Here is a 15,952-nt window from a genome sequence, read left to right on the forward strand (position 1 = left end):
GTTTTTTTTTTTGTTTATTTTTATAATAGGCTGTTACCTGCTAGATTAATCCCAGCATGTAACAGGACCATTTACTTAACAATGCTCGCTGCTGCTCACAGCTGCCTGCGCTTCCACATCTGTGTAAGCAGAAGTGAATGTGAGCAGGAGCGGGGATCGGTAAGTGAGCAGGAGCGGGGATCGGTAAGTGAGGCCTTGGGCATGTGAACCCCACAAACACTGCTATCATTATACTCTGGGGTCTTTTAAGACCCCAGAGTATAAGGATCGGAGGACCAGGGGAGGTGAGACAACTTAAAAAGCACTGTTACTTACCTCTCCTGTGCTCAAGGAGGCTCCGGGCCTATTTGATGATGTCCCAGACATCACATGGGCTGGGCCTGCATCATCATGCGTCGCGACGCAGGCCTGGCTTACGTGACGTCTGTGCCAACATTGAAGATGGCTGAAATCAGCAGGGAGTGCGCTGGAGCCCAGAAGGGGTAAGCAACAGGGGGCCACACGGTGGGTCAGTGATTAGCACTAGAGATGAGCGAACAGTGTTCTATCGAACACATGTTCGATCGGATATCAGGCTGTTCGATGTGTTCGATTCGAATCGAACATCACGTGGCAAACTCCAAAAAAATCGATTCCCCTCCCACCTTCCCTGGCGCTTTTTTTGCACCAATAACAGCGCAGGGGAGGTGGGACAGGAACTACGACACCGGAGGCATAAAAAAAAATCGGAAAAAGTCATTGGCTGCCGAAATCAGGTGACCTCCATTTTAGACGAATAGTGGATTTCAAATCCAGGTCATATGAGAATGTGAACTTTGTGACTAAGAGACAGGGATAGCTGTACAGGCAGGGATAGCTAGGGATAACCTTTATTTAGGTAGGAATCTTATTAAAAATAACTTTTTGGGGCTCTATCGGGTGTGTAATTGTGATTTTTGTGACATAAACTTTTTCCCATAGGAATGCATTGGACAGCGCTGATTGGCCAGAGTACGGAATTCGACCAATCAGCGCTGGCTCTGCTGGAGGAGGCGGAGTCTAAGATCGCTCCACACCAGTCTCCATTCAGGTCCAACCTTAGACACCGCCTCCTCCGGCAGAGCCAGCGCTGATTGGCCGAAGGCTGGCCAATGCATTCCTATGGGAATGCAGAGACTTAGCAGTGCTGAGCCAGTTCTGCTCAACTACACCGTGTGCCAAGTGTGCACACTTGGCTCTGCTACATCTGATGTAGCAGAGCCTGCTACTGCAGAGACTTAGCAGTGCTGAGCCAGTTCTGCTGAACTACACCGTGTACCGGTCAGCCCATCTGATATAGCAGAGCCGAGTGTGCACACTCGGCTCTGCTACATATGATGTAGCAGAGCCTGCTACTGCAGAGACTTAGCAGTGCTGAGCAAGTTCTGCTCAACTACACCGTGTACCGGTCAGCCCATCTGATATAGCAGAGCCGAGTGTGCACACTCGGCTCTGCTACATCAGATGTAGCAGAGCCGAGTGTGCACACTCGGCTCTGCTATATCAGATGGGGTGACTGGCACACGGTGTAGTTGAGCAGAACTGGCTCAGCACTGCTAAGTCTCTGCATTCCCATAGGAATGCATTGGCCAGCGCTGATTGGTCGAGTTCCGTACTCTGGCCAATCAGCGCTGGCTCTGCTGGAGGAGGCGGAGTCTAAGATCGCTCCACACCAGTCTCCATTCAGGTCTGACCTTAGACTCCGCCTCCTCCGGCAGCCAGCGCTGATAGGAATGCATTGGCCAGCCTTCGGCCAATCAGCGCTGGCTCTGCCGGAGGAGGTGGAGTCTAAGGTCGGACCTGAATGGAGACTGGTGTGGAGCGATCTTAGACTCCGCCTCCTCCAGCAGAGCCAGCACTGATTGGTCGAGTTCCGTACTCTGGCCAATCAGCGCTGGCCAATGCATTCCTATGGGAATGCAGAGACTTAGCAGTGCTGAGCCAGTTCTGCTCAACTACACTGTGTGCCGGTCAGCCCATCTGATATAGCAGAGCCGAGTGTGCATAAGGGTTCTAGTGCACCCTCGGCTCTGCTACATCTGATGTAGCAGAGCCGAGTGTGCACACTCGGCACACGGTGTAGTTGAGCAGAACTGGCTCAGCACTGCTAAGTCTCTGCATTCCCATAGGAATGCATTGGCCAGCCTTCGGCCAATCAGCGCTGGCTCTGCCGGAGGAGGCGGAGTCTAAGGTCGGACCTGAATGGAGACTAGTGTGGAGCGATCTTAGACTCCGCCTCCTCCAGCAGAGCCAGCGCTGATTGGTCGAATTCCGTACTCTGGCCAATCAGCCAATCAGCTGGCCAATGCATTCCTATGGGGAAAAGTTAGCTTGCGAAAATCGCAAGCTGACAGGGATTTCCATGAAATAAAGTGACTTTTATGCCCCCAGACATGCTTCCCCTGCTGTCCCAGTGTCATTCCAGGGTGTTGGTATCATTTCCTGGGGTGTCATAGTGGACTTGGTGACCCTCCAGACACGGATTTGGGTTTCCCCCTTAACGAGTATATGTTCCCCATAGACTATAATGGGGTTCGAAACCTGTTCGAACACTCGAACAGTGAGCGGATGTTCGAATCGAATTTCGAACCTCGAACATTTTAGTGTTCGCTCATCTCTAATTAGCACTATAGTCTAGCAACGCTGGAGTCCTGGTGTTCAAATCCCACCTAGGGAAAAAAAAAACCATCTGCAAGGGGTTTGTATGTTCTCCCTGTGTTTGCATGGATTTCCATCCCATATTCCAAAGACATACTGATAGGGAAAAAAATGTACATTGTGGGCTCTATGTGGGGCTCATAATCTACATTAAAAAAAAAAAAAAGAGGGGGTTTGCTCATGGGTGGTCCACAATGGGGCATAATACTGTGCATGGACCGCTATAGGGAATAATGTGAGCAGGGGCCAATATGGGGCTTATTAGTGTGTGCAGGGGCCATCTATGTGGCATAATAGTGTGTGCAGGGGCCAACTATGGGGCATAATAGTGTGTGTAGGGGCCACTATGGAGCATAATAGTGTGTGCAGGAATGTGGTTTATGCGGCGGGGGAGGGGGCATGCCAAATGTTCGCCTTGCGGCCCAGCCATTCCTGTTTACGCCAGTGCATAGAGCGGATCTGCTTGGTTGTTCCTCTAAGTCCTGCTATAGGGGGCTGTGACAGGAAGCAGTCATTGTCATCTAAGCAGCGATTTTCCAAGATGGGATTAACACAAGAGGTTATTTTGCAAGCCAACATGAGTAGATTCAATACGAGACAAAAAATGTATTCCCATAAAATTCCTTTACTTTTACAAACCATCCTGCATTAAAATGACATTTATTAAAGTACACTTGCGCTTGCTGTTTTTTGTTTGGTATGTATTGCCATGTCTGAAGCTCTGCCTTCTCTCAATGCCCAATGGACTAAGGTTAGAGTCACACGACCAAGTGTCAACCTTCATGTTAGGAGCAGGACTCCTTACAGTATAGTTAGTTATCTATGATGTTGTAAGTTCCTGCCCAGCGACCTACTGTCCCGTACTGTAATTCACACGGGACAACATATCACTGGGAGGCAGGGACTCCTAGCATCATAGATAACTATACTGGAAGGAGTCGCGCTCCCAGCATGTTGGTCAAACCAGTAAATGATAGGTGAAACTAACTGTGTTGCTGGCTACATTATGTATCCACTGGTCACTGTGGGGGTGGGGGGGGGGGCAGTGTGTGTATGTGCTAGTTGCCATAATGTTTAGCTATACCCAGATACTGACTATCTGTTGGACACAAACCTGAAGCCAGACAAATTAAAGAAAGGTCCTTATTGCCCTATCCTGAAAGCCATTCAAGGATCAGTACATTTTAGGGGGCGTTCATACCAGAGTCTGCTGTCCGCCCAGGGGTTTCCGTCCTAAACCTCAGAAAAACTGGTTAGGGGACGGCTTGCCTGGGGGTCAGTTCTAAAACCCATTAATTCGAATGGGTTTTTAAAGCAAACCGCAGGTGACCATATGCAGCCTCTTTGCATGGAAACATTTTTTTTTTTTTTTTTTTGCACGGATACAAAGTTGGACATGCAGGAAAAAAACAAAAAAACAATTACACTGCGTAGAGGCTCCATTCGGACACCGGCAGTTCGCTTTAAAAACCCACTCAAATGAATGGGTTTTAAAACTGACCACCGGCAAGCCGTCCCCTATGCAGTTTCTCCAGGGATTAGGATGGAACCTCCTGGGCGGACTGCAGATGCTGGTGTGAATGCTGCGTCTCATTGGACATTTTTGGCCATATTCATTGCAAACCTTTCTATGACTGTCCATGGGCATGTGATGGGCACGCAAGTGCATGGTTCGTTACAGTCACAGCACAATAATTAGACATCTGCCTGGTAACGAGCTGTGCACCTGTGTATGTACATCACATGACCACGGACTGATTGTTATTCACTGGGAGAAAACAATGAATCACGGCAAGCAGAGATCTAGAAAACCGTGAGGAAATGATACATTGGAAAATTGTACAACTTTTTATTCCAGGACATTTATTTGCTAATAGTGATCAACACTTTTAAAATAAACTGATTTTTTTCCTAGGCTCACTGTAGAATAGTACAGTTTAGTATGATACTGTTATTGATATTGTTTACTGGATAATAAAGCCATTTAAATACTTTGACACTTTCCCCCCATATCCTACACCATAACAAGGTTTTCCTCTTAAAGAGGCCCCATGTTTAGACATCGCCATCCACACTCCTCTTTCAATAGCCTTGGCCTTATGGTGATGGGTTATAGAAGGGAGGAGATCTCATATCTGGCACTATAAAATGTTGATTATTACAGTTTGATACCTTCAAGCATATTATTTGCAGCATGTGGGGGAAATGAAAAAAAATCCATTAATGCCGTTCACTTCCATGTGGAGCTGTTTGTTGTTAAGGAGGCACACCATTTAACTGGGGCAGTTTATTTTCACACATGGTCTGAATTCCACTTTGATTACTTTTAATGAGTTTTGCCTCAGCATTTTTCCCACCACTTAGCAGCAGTTGCATGAGGGGAGATTTATCACATAGTCGAGATGAAGTATTTTGCTCTTTTGACTGAGTAAGTATGCAAGCAATAAACCGTGGCAGTATGGGCTGTCAGCCTGTGTTCCCGCTGACTTATAGGGAGGACAGAAAACCGTAAGAAACCAATGAATAGCCATGAACGAAAATAAATCAGCTGGACTCACAATCTACAGACACAATGGACTAAGGCTACACACCTTCTAATTCACACGCTGAACTCTTGCTGACCAATCATAGTGATTCATAGGGCTTGTCGGGACCCCCACCCCAAAAATAAAAACTGCATCTACAAGTATTATGAATAAATAATGGTCATGACTTTTCCTAAGTAAATAATTGTCATTTGATTGGGGGTATTAGTCTTCCAGATACAAAACATGCTGTTACCGGAATAGCATATATTACTAGGCTCTTAGAAGATGTTTCATTAGGCCAGGCTTAGTAATGTTTTGGTTTTTTTTTTTTAAGCCTAAACCAAGACTACACCTGAAACTGCGTCGTAATTGTGGCTATTTAAGCCAGGCTTTAAAGTGAAGGTCTTCATCTTCTGATATTCCTATAAGACATGTCAGAATATGTAGTTAGTGAAAGTCTGTGCCTGTGACTTCCACCAGTTGCTAGAATCAAAGGCTGGAAGTACCCCTTCATTTCTAAAGCTTCATATTCTGTTCAACAGTTTTTATGGAGTTTTTAATAGCAATACAGCCTACCGTATATACTCGAGTATAAGCCGAGTTTTTCAGCACAATTTTTGTGCTGAAAAAGTCCCCCTCGGCTTATACTCGAGTCAAGCGCAGGGGGGGATATTGTTATATACACTCCGGACACTGTATTGTTTGCACGGTGTAGGTTGCACTCCAGCCAGAAGGTCCACGGGGAGTGCAGCGGGATTCCCTCACTATCCGGCTCCTGAAGCAGCTCCTCGCTCTCCGCCTTCAGCTGCCGCCGGTCCGGACCCGCGGGGAGCGCCAGCATTGTCACTAACTGTGCAGAGAATCATCAGTTTCGGCGTCGAGTCCACAGGAAGATGGCGCTCCCCGAGGGTCCGTACCGGCGGCAGCTGAAGGCAGAGAGTGAGGAGCAGCTGCACCTGAACAATCACCAGCCTGTAGCTGCCGCAGGAGCCGGACAGTGAGGGGATCCTGATTCTGTGCAGTGTGGGGTCCACAGGAAGATGGCGCTTCGCGCGGGTCCGTACCATGCCGCCAAAACTTCTGACGCTCTGCACAGTTAAGGGACGAAGATTGCCGGGGTCCACAGGAAGATGGCGCTCCCCGCAGGTCTGGGCCGGTGGGAGTTGAAGGCAGAGAGCGACGAGCAGCTGCACTTGAACCATCACCTGGAGCTGTCGCAGAGGCCGGACAGTGAGAGCATCCTGCTGCACTCCCCTGGACCTTCTGGCTGGACAACCTTCTCTCCCAGGGACAACTGCAGCAGAATGTGAGTACACCGTGCAAACAATACAGTGTCTGGAGTGTATATAACAATATCCCCTTCCACCCCCACCCCCCTTGAAATGAATAAGTAAGAGTGATCTTTCAACTATTTATCCCCTATCCATAGGATAGGAGATAAATACTAGATTGATGTTGATGGAGGGTCAGGGTTTGGGGTGCAGTAGGTGCTGGGGAAGGGGGGGGGGTTGGTTGGTTGTCTGTCTGCCCCTTCCCTGAGCTTAAAGGGGCAGACCCCCACCACCACCACCACCACTTGGAATTCAGTCTGACTACAGCCAGACTGAATATAGGGTATCTGCAGTGCTCCTATTCTGTCGGAAATGGGTTAATAGGAGCACTACAGATACCCTACATTCAGTCAGGCTGAATTCCAAGTGGGGGGAAAAAAACCCAGTCCTCAAGCTCAGGGAAGGGGCAGACAGACAACCAAAACACCCCCTCCCCTTCCTCAGCACCCAGCACCTACTGCACCCAAAAACTCCGACCATTTTTGAAATTTTTCAGTAGCTGCCACATTTCCCCCCTAGGCTTATACTCGAGTCAATCAGATTTTCCAGTTTTTTGTAGTAAGATTAGGGGGGTCGGCTTATATTCGGGTCGGCTTATACTCGAGTATATACGGTATATAATGATAGGACCACCATTCTCATCCTAAATTGTCTAAGTAAACCTCGTCTTATCATTAGGCCACATGTACTTTATGTCCACATGGGTTTTGCCAGTGGTAACTAATAAAAGATTTGCTATAAAAATAAGAAATAGAAGGGTATGATCATGTGAAACTAACAGCACAGATTGCTCCAGCGTGGTAGGGACAATAGAAAAAATTCCAACTGTATCATAATCAGAGGAGCAACACTTAGGCCTGGTTCACATCTGTGTTCGGGGAGTCCACATGGGGACCCCCTGAATGGATTATTGAAGGCATTGGCAAGCGGTGAGCAGTGAAAGCACACGGACCCCATAGTCTAGAATCAGGTCCATGTGCTTTCCACACGGTGTCCGCACAGAACATGAGACAGAAAAGTACTTCATGATCTACTTTCCTGTCCGCATGACTCGTGTGGAGACGGACCCCATTATAGTCTATGGGGTCTATGTGCTTTCACTACACACCGCTTGATGAGCAGTTTGATTACCGAACGCAGATGTGAACCCGGCCTTACTGAATGAGTTGACGGAAATGGTAAAGATCCTCTTTAACCTCTGTTTATTGTATCATCACAATTAACATAGTGACAGGTATTAGAAGCATCCCTTGTCCTAATTGGCCAAAGGCAGACCACATGACCATGTCAGCACTCAATTCTGGCAAAAGAAAACAGTAATAAAAAAAATGCTTTGTTTAGTGAGTTTTGCACAATAAAAGTTTAAAGAATAAAAGCAATAAAAATTGCTGACAAAAATTAATGGCATGTAAATTTGGAACAGATCTTCTGTCATTCTACATTAAAAGCTCATTTAAGTATTTAAATATTAGAAAAATAAAATTTACTAGGAGCTGCCTAAATCCTGATTTATTTATTTTTTTATCTTGCATGTTTAAAATGTTAATATTTGACTTTTTCATCAGTTGTCTTTCCAATATATTAACTTTTTTTTTTCTGCAGAGTTTGGCGTGCAAAATATTTCATTTTTCATTACTGTTGTCACAGTGCAAACTTTCCATTATTTAACAAGGTTATTGAAAAATTGATGGTATGTTTGTACCAGGGAGACATCCTGTAGGCTACAGTGTTGATTTATGGCACTGGGAACACAGTTCAGTGCTGTTCTCTGCTATGGTGGGAGGCACTTTGTCACTGTCCCAATAGAGAAATCATACCATTGAAATATCTTGCCCTCAGAACGGAGCGATGCACACTCTGTCTTCAAAAGATGAGTTTGAATAATTTAGTTCTTACCATGTATCTGTGTGCATACACCAAGCATAATGCTGTTCATAATACTATGCCTTCCCACACTAGAGGCTTTAAACTTCATTAAATATTTTCCCTTATTTTTGTTATTTTTAATTTTTTTCAGAGCTTTTCACACAAGTAGCATGCATTTCAGGTTAAGTTATACAATCAGTGTTGCATGCAAACATTCAGTCTATTATCCTGTATATTCTGCCTATTTTTCTTGAGTTTTAGGGGAAAAATTCCTTCCTGATTTGACAATAAATTCCAGGATCAACATCCCAACACCAAATATCTAATAACCACTATATCCTGCAATATTGCTGCTCTGAAAAGGCATCTAGGCCTTTCTTGAACTCCCTTTAGGACTTTCTGTTTACTGTTCGAACTGTAAAGAAACTCCTCCTCTCGTATAGAGACCTTCTTTCCTCTAATTTTAAGAAAAAGGCATCTTCGAGGTTTAATGATTTGGGTGTAAGGAAATTGTGTTAGTGGCAATTGATAATATTTGTATACATAGTTAATATATCACCCTTTAGTCGTCTTTTCCCCAAACTAAGGAACCCTACTTTTAATGTCTTGGTTTACTGTAGTCCACCCGTATATTACTTTGGTTGCCCGTATTTGAACCTGCTTAAGCTCTGTTATGTTTTTCTTGTGCAAAGGTGCCCAATACTAATACTGTTCACAATATTACATGTGCTGTCTAACAAATAATTTGTAAAGTGCCAGGACTGTGTTTTCTTGTGCATTTATATCCCTTTTCATGTACCCCTTGATCTTATGTGATTTCGCAACAGATGCTTGGCACAGCCTTCTGTTAAGTTGAGAGTAAACTAAAAATTGCTAAATCCTTTTCCATATCAGTTTTGTTGCTTCTCTGCCCAAATTTCCAACTTCTCCAGATCCATTTGTAAAAGTATACTGTTCTGGTTTTGCCTTAAAGGGGTTGTCCCCTGAAGTAAAGTCTTTAGGACCTTTCTCCCACTCCATATTTAATCTTAGTGTAGCCAGGCTAAATGTGAGCGGGATTCATGACAGTCAGCACTCCAATTTATTCATGAAAGGGAGTGCTGACCATTAGAGATGAGCGAACACTAAAATGTTCGAGGTTCGAAATTCGATTCGAACAGCCGCTCACTGTTCGAGTGTTCGAATGGGTTTCGAACCCCATTATAGTCTATGGGGAACATAAACTCGTTAAGGGGGAAACCCAAATTCGTGTCTGGAGGGTCACCAAGTCCACTATGACACCCCAGGAAATGATACCAACACCCTGGAATGACACTGGGACAGCAGGGGAAGCATGTCTGGGGGCATAAAAGTCACTTTATTTCATGGAAATCCCTGTCAGTTTGCGATTTTCGCAAGCTAACTTTTCCCCATAGAAATGCATTGGCCAGTGCTGATTGGCCAGAGTACGGAACTCGACCAATCAGCGCTGGCTCTGCTGGAGGAGGCGGAGTCTAAGATCGCTCCACACCAGTCTCCATTCAGGTCCGACCTTAGACTCCGCCTCCTCCGGCAGAGCCAGCGCTGATTGGCCGAAGGCTGGCCAATGCATTCCTATGCGAATGCAGAGACTTAGCAGTGCTGAGTCAGTTTTGCTCAACTACACATCTGATGCACACTCGGCACTGCTACATCAGATGTAGCAATCTGATGTAGCAGAGCCGAGGGTGCACTAGAACCCCTGTGCAAACTCAGTTCACGCTAATAGAATGCATTGGCCAGCGCTGATTGGCCAATGCATTCTATTAGCCCGATGAAGTAGAGCTGAATGTGTGTGTTAAGCACACACATTCAGCACTGCTTCATCACGCCAATACAATGCATTAGCCAGTGCTGATTGGCCAGAGTACGGAATTCGGCCAATCAGCGCTGGCTCTGCTGGAGGAGGCGGAGTCTAAGGTCGGACCTGAATGGAGACTGGTGTGGAGCGATCTTAGACTCCGCCTCCTCCAGCAGAGCCAGCGCTGATTGGCCGAATTCCGTACTCTGGCCAATCAGCGCTGGCCAATGCATTCTATTAGCCCGATGAAGTAGAGCTGAATGTGTGTGCTAAGCACACACATTCAGCACTGCTTCATCACGCCAATACAATGCATTAGCCAGTGCTGATTGGCCAGAGTACGGAATTCGGCCAATCAGCGCTGGCTCTGCTGGAGGAGGCGGAGTCTAAGGTCGGACCTGAATGGAGACTGGTGTGGAGCGATCTTAGACTCCGCCTCCTCCAGCAGAGCCAGCGCTGATTGGCCGAATTCCGTACTCTGGCCAATCAGCGCTGGCCAATGCATTCTATTAGCCCGATGAAGTAGAGCTGAATGTGTGTGCTTAGCACACACATTCAGCTCTACTTCATCGGGCTAATAGAATGCATTGGCCAATCAGCGCTGGCCAATGCATTCTATTAGCTTGATGAAGCAGAGTGTGCACAAGGGTTCAAGCGCACCCTCTGCTCTGATGTAGCAGAGCCGAGGGTGCACAAGGGTTCAAGTGCACCCTCGGCTCTCCTACATCAGAGCCGAGGGTGCGCTTGAACCCTTGTGCAGCCTCAGCTCTGCTACATCAGAGCCGAGGGTGCGCTTGAACCCTTGTGCACACTCTGCTTCATCAAGCTAATAGAATGCATTGGCCAGCACTGATTGGCCAGAGTACAGAATTCGGCCAATCAGCGCTGGCCAATGCATCCCTATGGGAAAAAGTTTATCTCACAAAAATCACAATTACACACCCGATAGAGCCCCAAAAAGTTATTTTTAATAACATTCCCCCCTAAATAAAGGTTATCCCTAGCTATCCCTGCCTGTACAGCTATCCCTGTCTCATAGTCACAAAGTTCACATTCTCATATGACCCGGATTTGAAATCCACTATTCGTCTAAAATGGAGGTCACCTGATTTCGGCAGCCAATGACTTTTTCCAATTTTTTTCAATGCCCCCAGTGTCGTAGTTCCTGTCCCACCTCCCCTGCGCTGTTATTGGTGCAAAAAAGGCGCCAGGGAAGGTGGGAGGGGAATCGAATTTTGGCGCACTTTACCACGCGGTGTTCGATTCGATTCGAACATGGCGAACACCCTGATATCCGATCGAACATGTGTTCGATAGAACACTGTTCGCTCATCTCTACTGACCATCAGAACTCCCACCCACAATCATCCTTGCTGCACTCAGGTTGTATGGCGAGCAGGACAAAGGCCCTGCATGCTTTACTTCCTGGAACAACCCCTTTAAAGGGATCCAATCATTGGAATCCCATTTTTTCTCCCTAACACGTAGGAATAGCCTTAAGAAAGGCTATTTTTCTCTTACCTTTAGATGTCTTCTCTGCGCCGCCGTTAGGTATATGCAGTATTCCTGATTTTCTTTTGTATACAAATGAGGTATCTCGCAGCACTGGGGGCGCTCCCCAGCGCTCAAGCAGTACTGGGGGCGTCCCCAATGCTGTGAGAGAAATCTCCAGTGACGCCTCTATTTTCCTCTGGAACGCCTCTCTCCGTGCCCTCTTCTGTCCTGGGTTTCAAACTTCTAGGCATGCGCAGTCGGCTGTTCCATTGGGCCTCGGCCAGAGCCAACTGCACATGCCCACAGCCATTTTCTTGTGGCCGCTTACACAGTAAGTGCCTGAGGCCCGATGGAAGAGCCGACTGTGCATGCCTAAAAGTTTGAAACCCAGGATGCAAGGCAGAGAGAGGCGTTCCAGACAAAGATGGAGGCGCCGCTGGAGATTTCTCTCGCAGCATTGGGGACGCCCCCAGTGCTGTTTGAACGCTGGGTACTGCCCCAGTGCTGCGAGAGAACTCATTTGCATACAGAAGAAAATCGGGATTTCTACTGAACAGCGGCGCGGAGAAGACATCTAAAGGTAGAAGAAGAGTAGCCTTTCTTAAGGCTATTCCTATGTGTTAGGGAGAAAAAATGGGATTCCAATGATTGAATCCCTTTAACTACTTTACCATCACTTTGCATAATTTACTATCATGTGCAAACCCTTTTTGAATATTGGCTTTGCACCCAATCCTGTGACCAAGATCTACTCTTTATTAGAATCCTTGTATTAGAAATATGGTTATGCCTATGACATTACTTAACCTTTTCTCAACATCCACCATACTACTATGGCGGATGCTGGGCATTTAAATATGGCGGCCGCTTAGGAGCTTAATGGCCATTGGGTTTCCACTGTAATATACCATGATAATTCACATAGCTGATATATATGGTGATTGAGATGTGCATGCTACATGTCCAATGTGTGTCATAGATTACTTTCATCAAAATACAGGGGTGAGGATACGCTTCATGTAAGATCTGCATAATATCTCCTAGAGATAGGCACTACATAAGATCCACTAAGGATCGACTGCACAAAAGATCAACTAAGGATAAACTGCATGTAAAATGCGCTGAGGATAGTCTGTACATAAGATTTGCCAAGGATAGGCACCACATGAGATCTGCTAAGGATAGACTTGGCTTTCGATTCTGAGCAAAATATATTTTTGAAGTACTTGTCTTTTTATTTGCAATGCAGATTGAACTTTTGTTTGACCCTTCAGTCTCATTTTTATCACAACAGAGAAGCACTTCGAGGAATGCTTAACCAAGAAGAAAATGTAGGCAGCAAACACATGAAGAAGCTTACATGGCAAAAGGCTTTTAGATCAATGATTTTCCACCGAGACACACTCACTTTTTTCACTTCTGGCAGTGTTGATATTGTGACTTTATTAAGAATGCAATGGATGTTTTTTTCCTCATATTTCTACCAAGTAGCAGCCTCAAATATTCTTTAGCATTTACGTTTGGTGGAATGCCCAGTGGTTCTAAGATGTAAAAGCTAACTAGAATGTTCTGGGAATTAAGTTTTATCGGTAAATCATTTTACCATCCCTCAGTAAGAAATCTGAATGGTTCATTTGTTTCACAGCTCTCTAGCTCAGCGATATTGCATATCACTATGTCTACAGTCCAATTGGAGTGCTAATTTTGTAGTCTCTTTGCAAGCATAAAATCTCTGAGATGATTATTGTTATAGCAGTTTCACTGGTAGCAAAGTGAGCGTGCAGTCAATAATATTATTTCCAGACACTGTTATATAGTCTCAATTCATTGTACAGAACAAAAGGCCACTCTCTGCTGTTGGTTGAAGAGAGACAGTTTGGGGGAGGGGGTGTTCATCAAATGGTTTTTGTTATAAAAAAAAAAAAAAAAAATTATATATTATTTGTGCCATCTTCATCATCCGTTCACGTCTTTTTCTGACAAATTTGTGCCTGTCTAGTATTTCTTGTAAAAAGTGGTCATGGCCTGCATGACGCTGAAAAATTAGTCAATTCACCTAATAAAAAAATAAAAATAAAAGCCCGGGATTATGTACCGACTCTCCAATTCAAGTAATAGGAGTGGCACCACAGCCACGTCTACTACACACGTGTGGATACAGGGAACTATAGCTGAATTCCTGCTACTTGAATAGGAGAGCCTGCCGATAATTCTTACTCACTTGTCCATCCTCTTGTCGTGGCCACCGCTGCCTCCACTAGACGGTACTACACTTACATCATGACACTGCTGTACACCGGGGCCCTATGTACTGTGTGCCAGCATTCGTCAGTGTCAGCTACAGCGCACCCTAGACGTGGCAGCGGAGGGCGGCTAGGACTGGAATGTGGACAAGTAAGTAAAAGTTATTATACGTTACTCTGAGTGAGTGGAAAAAAAGGGGTCATATATTGTGTTGGGGTGTATAAAAGGGAGCCAGAAACTGCGTGGAACCATATATAACGAGTTCATATACAGCAGAGGTTCTCAAACTTATTTTGTCTACCGCCCACTTCGAGAATTATTTTCTAGCGCCCCCCCAAATTTTTTTAGCAGCTAAATTCACTTGTTTTCGTAATATCGTCGAATGACATGACTGGCTGTGACATGATGGCGCGTGCGCTTTTATATGATGCAGTGGGCGGGCCTAGTACTTTCAAGAATGGACTAGAAACTTCTCGCTTCGCATTGGAGCTTACCGCCATCTATGGTACAGTTTGACAACTTTTGGACAGGAAATAGTTACTGTCTAGTCCCCTAGATGGCGTTACACGAGGAAACGCGCGTTAAGCGTAAAGGAGCGGTAAAGTTTGTGTTAAAAGCAAAAAAACAATTTTAAAGGGGTAGCCTCATGAAGCTTGATCTGCCTTCTAAGCTGCCTAAAAATCTTCTTTCTTCCTGTTTGCTCACGTCAATTAGCCCCGCCCCCAAATTGGCGTGTAGCTCTGCCCACCACATAGCGTGATCCTATGGGATGACTGAAGGGCCTGTGATCAAAAGGTCCTGTAGACTTGGATTTACCTTGTACGGAGTTTCCTAAAGGACCTGGCTCCTCTGCCCACTAGCAGCCTGCTCTATATAATAAAGCTTTATCCTAGTGAACAGAGAGACCAGGTCCTTTAGCCCAGTAGGATTTAGACTGCTTTATATAAGAAAGCAGCACTTATCCCACACACCCCCCTCTATCTCACAGCATGGAGCTAGGTGATGTGTATGTGTGGTGCAGACACAGGCTGGCTTCGTACACTCAGCCCCCCCCTCTCCCCCCACACAGCAGGGAGCTACGTCATGTGGCTCCCTCAGCAATGAGCAGGGGGCCAAGTGCTAGTGTCCATAATGAAGTGAATAAAGTAAGATAGTGGACAAACAAAGCAGTTTTGCTGAAGCAGTGTATTTAGGAAAAGTCTTAAATCCACATTAACAAGCAATATAGATAGAATCATTGTTATGATACAACCCCTTTAAATTAGCCATCGCCCCCCTAAACCGCTTCAACGCCCCCCAATCTTCTCTGTTCCCTTTACTGCCCCATTATAGGCCTCCAGCGCCCACAAGGGGGCGTTATCGCCCACTTTGAGAAAGACTGATATACAGTATGGTGGGGGTAAAAAAAAAGGGGGGGTGTCATATACTGTGTGAGGGCCATAAAAAGGGGTCATATATTGTTCAGGGGGGTCATATACTGTGGAGTTGGCATAAGAAAGGGGTCATATACAGTGTGATGGGACAGAAATATATATAATCTAAATACATATATCAAAAATATAACTTTTTTTTATACTAGAGCTACACATATCACAAAATTATGGCTATTTCTAGTAGAGATGAGCGAACACTGTTCGGATCAGCCGATCCAAACAGCACGCACCCATAGAAATGAATGTAAACACCAGTGACGCCGGCCGGCGGCAAATCAGCGCCACAGGTGCTTCCATTCATTTCTATGGGTGTGTGCTGTTCGGATCGGCTGACGCTAGGTTCACACCTGCGTTCTGGTCTCCATTCTATGGTTTCCATCTTCTGCATGCCAGAAGATGGAAACCATAGACCGGGTGCGGCGGTGAGTGTTTTAGGCTCTCCGCCGCGAAACCGGATTTTTTTATCTGGACACAGAGTACTGCATGTCCGACTCTGTGTCCGGATTATAAAACCCGGTTTCGCAGCGGAGAGCGCAAAACGCTCACCGCCGCTCACGGCCG

The 15,952-nt window shown here is 45.8% G+C and overlaps 1 protein-coding gene across 1 annotated transcript in view; it reads left to right on the top strand.

Moving 5' to 3' along the window:
• Window positions 1-15,952, top strand: part of BRIP1 (BRCA1 interacting DNA helicase 1) — a 199,848-nt gene that overhangs the window by 140,975 nt on the left and 42,921 nt on the right. The gene's annotated exons all lie outside the window — the stretch shown is intronic.

This window comes from Leptodactylus fuscus, chromosome 2 (genome assembly GCF_031893055.1).
Source record: "Leptodactylus fuscus isolate aLepFus1 chromosome 2, aLepFus1.hap2, whole genome shotgun sequence".
Lineage (NCBI taxonomy): Eukaryota > Metazoa > Chordata > Amphibia > Anura > Leptodactylidae > Leptodactylus > Leptodactylus fuscus.